Genomic DNA, 10611 nt, shown 5'->3' with positions numbered 1-10611 from the left:
AAGCAGGCTCCCTGCAGGGAGCCTGATGTGAGACTTGATCACAGCCTGAGCCAAAGGCAAACGCTCAACCACTGAGCCACCCAGGTGTCCCAATAACCCTGTTTTAAAACATTCTTGTTACTGTATAAAAGTACAACATAACTATTCAAGACCAAAACTAATCTTTTAAATATTTTATATTATAACAGACTAAACATATTTGTTAAAACTCACAAAGTTACTAAAACTGGACACATGGATCATTTTTTTTTCTTTCCTTACGGTACAAAGAATGATTTCTTCAGTAATTGCCCTAATAGCAACAGGTAACTGCATGGACATTTAGAGTCGTAATGTTATTCACTGTTTAAAGAAATCTTAATTTAGATTTTGGCAAATAAAAACCAACAAGACACTTTAGGTTTTAGATTTATATTCACTATTTTATATCGCACGTTGTACTTGTTCAATAAATATTGGCTGAACGAATGTATATGCAGGAAAAGTAAAGTGAACTATAGAATTAAACTAGAATTCACATTATTTTTGGAGGATTGTATGAATCACTGCTAGCAACAATGCACAAAAACAAGATGAGGGATTGTGAGATACTACAGAGCTTTCAAGTTCACTGGTGCGTTACTCATGACGTAGCTGACCTAAAGTGGAACTTAAGAATGTTTTCATGAATATATGAGTGAGAAAAAGAAAGAGGAGTGTATTAGTCACAGCCTATGGACTGTGGTAATGTCCATCTGCAGTCTAGTCTGTTCAGCATTTTTGCCTCTTATAAATTGCCCAGCCCCAGTTATACCCCCTTCCCAACTCTCCCTCATGGTGAGGGCCACGTGATCTTGGTTGACAGAGTTTGTTTCTCCTTGGATGCTGTGTTGGGATGAGGTGGGCATTCAATGCAATCAAGGCTAATATGAATCCACTTTGAGGAATGGAAAGGAATGTTGAGTGAGGCTGTTCTCATTTTCCTGGCTCACCAGCTGTAAGGACAGAACATCCTTGGAATTTCCTGTGGATATCTTTGCTTCCAACCAGAGAAAATCAACTGGAGAGTGAAGCCAACAGAAGAGAAAACAAAGTTAATAGATGAAAAGAGGGAGAGAAAGGCATGGTGACAAGATTTCAATGCCTGGACAGGACCTTATTTAAAACTAGTGCCACCTCAGGAATATCTCAGTTATTAATTCTTGTTTTGCTTATGCTAATTTAAGCTGAGTATCTGTCACTTACAATAGGAATATTCTTAGCTATGGAGTTATTGCAAAGATTTCTAAGATCTATATGGACCCCAAGCACTGACTACTGAATAATACATACAACTGTTTTTGTTTTTTTTAAATTTTTTTTAATTTTTTTATTTATTTATGATAGGCACACAGTGAGAGAGAGAGAGGCAGAGACACAGGCAGAGGGAGAAGCAGGCTCCATGCACCGGGAGCCCGACGTGGGATTCGATCCCGGGTCTCCAGGATCGCGCCCTGGGCCAAAGGCAGGCACCAAACCGCTGCACCACCCAGGGATCCCCTACAACTGTTTTTGAATGACTGTGGACACTTTGGTTAATAAATGATAAATGGGTATGAACCCAGAACACTTTTTGTCATTATTTAATTAGTGTACACCAAACCTATTAGTATATGTAGACTCTGTAAATTATTTTATACTCAGAGAAGATCTTTATATTTAAACAGATTGGGAATCATTGATATAGGACCCCTTTATTTTTAATTCATCTGTGATCTATTAGTATTATAGTTAATCACAACTAGTTCTCCTAAGTGTTGTCTAAGTTTCTCTGATCTCAGAACATGGATGCAGGTCATACCCTGCAAGTTAATATGTATCATTTACAACAGGCGGAACATTCTATGAGGTGTGAAGGCAAGTCCAGGCGCATCACTACCTTCAAGAAACATAAGATCCAGGGGCAGGACGAAGCATATACACAAGATAAGCACACCAACAATCCCGTGCCAAATAACTTTTAGGGAATGCTGCTGGCCACGTTTCTTGAGGAATTTAAAACCCCTTTACTTTGCATTTATAAGAATGCCAAAATGGTGAAAGACAGCACAGGAGAGAGGGAGATGATTATGACTAAGTCTTTTCTTCTGCTGGTAAAACAATTTGAAGCTTATCCTGAGAAGCCCCCGATTCCTGAGCATGCAAGGGTATTTTCCACCTTGGTTCATGGTGCTTCTTCTGCAGATCATGCCCTTTACTTTCCTCTAGTGGACACCTACCTCTCTGCCTCCTTTTCTCCTACTTCTGTGTCAAGGCCTTCTCCAGCATTATGCATTTTGCTGAACAATATTATTGGCCTTGACCTTTTCTACCTGCCTTCTGTCTCTGGAGGCTGAACCCTCGGGATTGTATCCACCAAGCTTTCTGGTCCCCTGACTGCCATCTGGGTTCAGTGAGTGGGAGCCTCTGTGGGAGGTGAGAGGTGGGAGGAAGGACAGGATCAGAGTGTTCTCCCCTGGTCCCCTGCCTGTTGGTTCACTGCAGGTTGGCTACATCCTTTAACCAAAAGCCATACTATCTTCTCTGAGTTCTGGTAGTGCCCCTTCCTCTTGCCTCTTTTAGACTGAGGGGTGTTAATGGATCCCCACAATTGGTAGCTTCACTACCGCTGGTTTTCTTCGACCCTTCCACACTTTTGTAAATTATCCCTTCACTGACCTCTCTGACTGTTGTGCTCTGTTTCTGAATCTTGTCCTGCTGGTTCTTCATTGACCCAGTGGAAGTGATCATTGCTGCCTTTGTTTCACTCTCGTCCTAGTGCCCTATGGAATCATTGCACCAGTCACACTTCGCTGCCCACATTTGTTCCCAATTCCATCTCCTCTGTAGTCTGGAAGCTTCTGGACAGTAGACTGGGCCTATTCTCCAATCCTAGGGGTGACAGCAGGTGCTTCCTGGCTGTAAGAACAGCTGAGAATACTGCCCTTGACCTAAGTCAGTGTAACAGACATTGATATTACAGGAGTTGGAATGTCACAGTATTTTGCTCATTGTGATGACTTCTAGTCAAGGGTTTGATTACTCAAGTTTGCCAGGTTTCGAAGGTCAATTCTTTATCTCAGATTCTGGTTGATTCAAATTTACCAACTCAAGAAATAGAATTTCTTTTTTAAAAAATTTGATTTATTTATTCATAAGAGACACACAGAGAGAGGCAGAGGCACAGACAGAGGGAGAAGCAGGCTCCCTGTGGGGAGCCCGATTTGGGACTCGATCCCAGGACTCCAGGATCATGCCCTGGGCCGAAGGCAGACGCTCAACCGCTGAGCCACCCAGGGATCCCAAGAAATAGGACTTCTTATACTAAAACAATTCCATGCTAGTGGTTGATGATAAAAACTCTAATTGTCAAATGGATAACATTGGTTTTCCCTGAGTTTTATTATGAAAAATTTCAAACAAAATCTTTGAAAAACAGAACATCCTTATACTCACCACCTAGATTTAAGAATTATTAACTCTTTTTTAGATTTCTTTTTTTTTTTATTTTTTATTTTTTATTTTTTTTCTTTTTTAGATTTCTAATGTTTAATCATCTACGTTTATATGTGTATATACGTATACATATATATACGTCTATAATTTTTTTTTGCTGAATCACTTGTAAATAACTTGCAAACATCATTAACACTTCGCCCCTATGTATTTCTGCGTGCATCTTCTAAAAGTGTGCCTAACCTCCTTCTACCCACACTACCGGTATCATAATGTAAGAGGACTAGTGATCATACCCTGATGGTATCTACTATGCATCTGTGCAGTGTGTTTGCCAGCCATACTCAGGGAGCAGGGAAACCTTTGGCTTCCAGAGCTGCTCTGGTTTAATCTCAATTTTATCTGGCTTGCAGCATTTTTCTAAATGTCAATATCTGTCAGTTTCTGCTGCAACTGTTGAGATCGACAAATTTAACTGTGCACATATCTGAGAGTCGACAGTAAAAGTTCTTTCTGGGCTTCTCTGGAAGCTTATTCTCAGGGATGAGGTCAGGACTGCCAGAGACAGCAGGAGGTGGGTTCTCAGCAAGACGAAGCTTCAGATCGCTTTCCTTTTATTTCTTATTTTTTTCCCTAATTCTAAGACAGGATATCTTTCTTTCTCTGGGCTAGAATTTACTTCTTTCTTTTTCTAAAAGAAAGGGGAAAGAAGCATCTAGTTGTAAAAGATGACCCTCATGTGGAACTTATAAAATAATCCAAGCAACTCCAAGACCCTTGCTGAGAGGCTGACCCTTGCTCATTGACACCTACATCCTTCAAGGTCAGGCTGAAAAATGTGCTTTATTTGTTGTATCACTCAAAAAGTTTTAGGTCCCTCGCTCTTAATTTACAAAAAAAAAACCAAGTGAAATCCCCAAACTAACAAAATTCAGTTGTTATGATTGATATTTCCCCTTCACCTTGCTGATCAGCTGACCAGCTATTTAAAAAAAAGAAGAAGGACTCCTGGGTGGTTCAGTGGTTGAGCAGAGGTCTGTCTTTGGCTCAGGTCATGATCTTGGGGTTCTGGGATTGAGTCCCACATCAGACTCCCAGCAGGGAGCCTGCTTCTCCCTCTGCCTATGTCTCTGCCTCTCTGTGTCTCTCATGAATAAATAAATAAAATCTTTAAAAAAAAACAAAACAATAAAAATTGTAAAAAGAAGAAAAGAAAAGAAAAAAAAAGTTCTTTGTCCTTTGGCTGAAATAACAGCATGACAAACAGAATTAGGTTTGAGATATGAGGGCTGCTGGCTGAATATTGAGTTAGTGCAGAAGGAAGTGGTGATCTTAAAGGACCTCCATTATGTCAGGGGCAAATGATGAGCTGAGCACACTAAAAGATGGGGGAAGTCTCCCAGAGGTCATTTCCTCTTCCCTGCTCCCTTCACTGGGAAAAGAGCGGTCTTAGGAGGGAAAAAAACAAAACAAAACAGAGTATTTTCTGCTTCCTGGTGGGCCTCCCTCCAGCTTCACATCCATCTCCACAAAGACCCCAGCTCTTGGGGGACTATTCCCCCAGTGGTACCAGTGGTACCACTTCTCTTTAAACACTTCTGTTAATAACACCTCCTCCCAATTGCCCTCCAACTTTCTGCCACTAATAATCTCCAATAATAATCTTAACCACCTTCTGTTTGTCTTCCATACTGTGTATCGATGTCTTATATTATACACCCCCTGTAAAGATACAGAGTAGTTTCTTTTTTTCCTTGGCTGGACCCAAACCAATGGAGTCGACTCTTGATAAACATAGTTTGAACTGTATGAGTCCATGTATACGTCGATTTTTTAAAATAACTACAGTGCTATCAGTCCCTTATGATTTTCTCAATAACGTTTTCTTTTCTCTAGCTTCCTTTATTGTAAGAACAAGTAAATAATATATGTAACATACAAAATATGTGTTAAACAGCTGTTTATATTATTGGTAAGGCTTCCTGTCAACAGTGGTCTATTAGCAGTTAAGTTTTTGAGGAATCAAAAGTTATACACAGATTTTTAACTGCATAGGGTTGGCGCTTGTAACCCCCACATTGCTCAAGGGTCACCTCTATGTCTTCCCAGTATAGCCACCCAACAGCTTAATGTAAGAATGGTCAGGACAAATTCAAAGTAAATATGAATTTTCTTCCCAAGTGCCTACTATGTGTAAGGCACTGGGGCTAGGCACAGAGGAAACAAACAAACCAACCACAACTAAATTCCAATTTTAAGGAGCTCACAATTGTAGGGTGAATAGATCAATAGATGATTTTAATAAATGATAATAAATGCTAGTAGGACACAGTATTCAAAATGCCTTCCAAGTTTTTTTTTCTTCGAGAGAGACTGTGTGTGTGTGTGTGTGTGTGCGCACACATGTGGGCAAGGAGTGGTGGGGAAGAGGCAGAGGGAGAGAGGGTCTTAAGCAGGCTCCATACCCAGCACAGAGCCTGAGGCAGGGCTTGATCAATCTTATGACCCTGAAGTCATGGCCTGCACTGAAATTAAGAGTCAGACACTTAACTGAGTCACCCAGGCATGCCACAACCCACCACCCCCCAGCCAGCTCACAGGTTTTATTATTATTATTATTATTATTATTATTATTATTATTATTATTATTATATACTGGCTTACTTTAGTGGGTGGCACGGGGAAAGGAATACTGGCAAAGTAAGATCCATGAGAACCAGGCCGTGGGCTGGCTCTGTTATGACATATGGTATGACACTGGGCAAGTCATCGAACCTCTTCAAGCCTCCATTTCCTCATTTTTAATAGGTAACATCTGAGGTTTCTTTCAGATTGCAAACGTTATTACTATGACCTTTCCAATCTCTCATTTAACAATTCTGAGAGCCCACTGGCACTTATTTTAAGTTCTTTCCAAAGAGCATGACCGAGGCATGACTCACCTCTATTTAGCCCTGTTTCTGCAGTCTACTGCACAGCACAGCATAACACAGGACAGCACACACACTGTCACTGCTTTGTCACACTAAGTCCTAGACATTCCAGAGGACCTGTTGGGAGAATGGATATTTAGCAACTAACATAACCCAACAGAGCAAACATCATCATCTGAGGGTCAGCTCAGATGCTGGAGACAAATGAGAGATGGGCCCCCAGTTGTAGGGCTCTGAACACCCTGGTGCGATGCATCTAACCGGATCAAGGATAGGTCCCTCTGACTGAGTTCTTCACCGACCCTTCCATGATTGCATTTTACAGCCGTTGAGTGATGGCTCCATTTCAATTGGAACAAAGCAGCTTCTTTCTAGGGCAGCCATAGAGGGAATTGATCATTTAAATACATTTTTTAAAACTGCATTCTCATGATACGTTTTTTTCGTTACTGTGCCATCTGAAAATAATCTCTTAATCAATTAAACTTATTACACTTGAATATTTAATTCCTGTCCATGTAAAATTTAAATAACTCTTTCAAATAACTTGCTTATGGCCATTAGGCTGTTTGAAGGACCTCACAAAATATCGCTTACAGAAGCATGATGATGCCTTGTGATGATGGCAAACTGACCTGTCCCGGCACGATATTATTATAGGTTGTTGGTACAGCGGTGAACAGAACAGATAGGGATTCACAGCAATGTAAAGAAAGGAAGGAAAATCTAGGCTGGACAAAAATGCAGTGATTTGATATATTTTCAGATGGGCTTTGAAAGGAAGCAAATTTGCCATATTATTCTCAAGAGACTTATGATTTAAAAAGTATTACTTAAAATAGGCTTTCACATATATGGAAAAAAATTCTACTTTGCTTCTATTGAGTGTTCAACAAAATCAGGCTAAATTCTAGCAGCAAATTGAATTTTAGAAATGATGGGTTTCAGCCCTGTGAATTGTAACAAGTCTGGCCCATTTGCTGGGCCTTCCATTATAAAAGAGAATTGCATGTCCTTTATATGGCAGACCAGAGTCTCTTGGTGCAGAAAGTGGGTTTCACTTCACAGGAAGCTTTTGTCATTCTTTCCCCCAATTCTCCTTAGGCTTGCACTCAGACCAAAGGGCCGCTCACCCCTTTTCCCACGGCCCTAGAATCTGTGTCTTTTCCTTCCTAGAGGGGACCAGCTGCTGGGGTTCCTGAGTGCCTTCTGTGAAGGAAGGAAACACAGAGGAGCAGCCTCAGAGACCAAGGGTGGCTTTCCATTGGCACAACCTTTGCTCTACCCCACCTGGCCCTCAGCCAAGGGCATGAGGGTGGCCATGTGACTGAACCTGCTCCTCTCCGCACAGGAATGTGTCTGCCTCCACCCTGCCTCCTGCACCACCCAGGCTGCTCGAGAGCCAGTTCTGTTTCCTTCAAACTAGGTGAGGAGTCAGGAGGACTAGCCGGCTGCAGAGCTTCTGCACAATCTGCAACTAGACATTTGTGACATTTCAGATAATAAAAGAGGCCAGGATCGCATGCTTCACACTGTCTTATTTAAACTAGGGTTCTCAACCAAGGGAGTTTCTCAAAACTTCTTCAGCTCTTAATTGCTTTGTTGTATTCTTAGCCATGGTCTCAAATGGAATAACAAAATATGAATGGATCTGCTAAAAATTCCTTTGGCTGGATGTAACAAATTCCTCTAATGATAATGGCTTATGCATAATAGAAGTCCGATTTTTGCTCAAATAAAAATAATTTGACTTTAAGTCAGGTTTTTTGTAGCTCATCTCTCTACCTAGAAAGCCAGATTAGACCAGTTTTCAAGACTTTTGGTTTTTAGGATCCCTTTATACCCTTAAAAATTATGAAGGCCCCCAGAGAACTTTTCTTACGTGGGTTAGCTTATTAGAAATTAAAACAGAATTATTTTGCATTCTTATTTAATCCATCGTGAAGTGACAATAAACTCATTGCATGTAAATATTAATAACACAGATTTATGAAAAATCATTATATTTTCTAAAACAAAAATATTTTAGTGAGAAGGGTAACATTGTTTTCATATTTATAAATCCCTATCCGGCTCACTTGAAGCAAATATCTGCCACTGCTTGCAATCTATTGCAATGTATTGTTTTGGTTGAAGTCTCAGAATAAAATTCTAGGCTTTCCACAGACATGTGATTGGAAAAGGAAGCTGAAGCCTGTGAATCTCTTGAACAAGGGCTCTGGGGATGCTATGTGTCCTCATTCTACATTTGGAGAACTGGTGTCTTAAGCTGCATAGTCTAAAATAGCTGCTGGAGTTCCAGTCATTATATCCACATTCAAGATATCATGATGGAGAAAAGGTTGAAGGAAGGATTGGTGCTCTCCCTTTAAGAAGAACCCTTGGAAAGCTCACAGCATTCCTGCCCACAGCTCTTTGGCCAAAACTTTCACATAGCAACATTAAGTTCAAGAGAAATGTTTTAGTGGGGCAGCGATGTGCTTAGCTAAAAATTTCTTTAAAAGAAGGGGAGAGAGGCTACTGAGAAGCAATTAGTAGTCTCTGCCACAGGAAGCATGAGTTAAAAGCATTCCAATGACCCAAACACTTCATCTGCTGTTTCCATGGCTGCAGATCATCAAAACACCACAGATCCCTCAGGAGTCCCCTGTGAAGAAATTATTGTTTACTTTGCTAACTGATTGGTCTATGGTGTTCAAGTGCATTTTAAAGCATCTGCAGAGGAGCAGGGTGTGCAATGGGAGTCTCCTGCTGAGAAAAGGGAGCAAGCCTTGGGTTCTCTCAGAAGTACCGACAGGAACCATATTGTGACATGGTAATGAAAACCCCAACCGAAGAGAGACAGTAGTGTTGAGATTTTACGATAACCGGTGCAGACAGTCCACTCTTTTGGAAGACTTTGTGTAACACTCAAAGAATAGCTGTCAAGGACAGAGTTTGTTGGGGAAAAAAATAAAGCGTTTGTCTCTAGCAAAAAGTGACAATGTAGGAGTGTCCGAGTTAATAAGAAAGAATTAAGAGGGAGGCCTGGGTGGTTCAGTGGTATTATTCTTGTTTTTCTGATAAGGAAATTGAGGCACAGAGAAGTTAAGCCACTTACCTGAGATCACACAGCTGATGAAGGTGGATTTGGCTCCATATTTCATGTTCTGAAACCACTAAGCAAGACTACACATATATGCTGAGGAGGAGCTTGGAGCTGAGGCTCACACTTACGGAGGTTCACTGGATGAGATATAAATTTATCATGATACAATTTAGTGATACGCTACATACTCCCGTAACTGGATGCTGTCATTTACTTAAAAATATATTTCAAATATATATATATATATATATATATATATATATATATATATATATATATTTCAATACTCCCTGTGTTTAAAAGGAAATATTAGCTATTCCTAACACATGCCCTTTAAATCTGTTAGTGTGGTATTTCAATAGAAGGATTATTAGTTCATCAAGGTAAGCCCCATGTACTCTCAACCATTCTTTCAAAAATCCAAACCAAACACTGCGTACTCACAGCCTGTGACTTCACGTGCCCCTTCCATCATTAACCCAATGGCAGCTCTAAAGCTGGAGCCCCTGCTCCGAAGAGAAAGTGGCACCTGACAGGAAATAATCAGCCTCGTGGGACATACGCTAATAACCCAAACCTTTTCAGCAGAGGGTGCAAATTGGTAGCCTGTGGGTGAAATCTTGCTTATGATATGCTTTACTTGGTTCATAGAGTGTAATTTAAAAACTATAATTTAGATTTTTTTTTTAGCCCAAATCCCAAACCAAGATTTCACATAAGAATCTGGATGAGAACTTCTGCTTCTTTTAGATAGGCCATGTTCTGTCCCATTCAGCTTAGCTTCTGTCACTCCTGTCCTCCTACATTGAACCTCTTCATGCATTTATGTTCCCTGTCTGTCCCCTGCAGGCATTTGAGTTTGTAACCCTGTCTTTACAGATATTAAACTCCAAATCATGTTAAGTCCCATATTCTATTGTAGCAGAACCTGTTCTGAAACTACTTTACCCGCAATTTTCAGTTGCACTGATTATTTAGTCACAGGTTATCTACACGGTGGATTTTGCAATCAATGGAGATATAGAAGTTATGTTCTAAATTGCCTGCTGGTAGGTAATAGATGAGCTGAAAATGACAGGATGGGAAAGATCACAAAATATTGGGGTAACTGTCTGGAGTTTGGTGACGCAGAGCCTG

This window comes from Canis lupus, chromosome 37 (genome assembly GCF_011100685.1).
Source record: "Canis lupus familiaris isolate Mischka breed German Shepherd chromosome 37, alternate assembly UU_Cfam_GSD_1.0, whole genome shotgun sequence".
In the NCBI taxonomy this organism is placed as follows: Eukaryota; Metazoa; Chordata; class Mammalia; order Carnivora; family Canidae; genus Canis; species Canis lupus.
Note: the sequence above shows the minus strand (reverse complement) of the source record.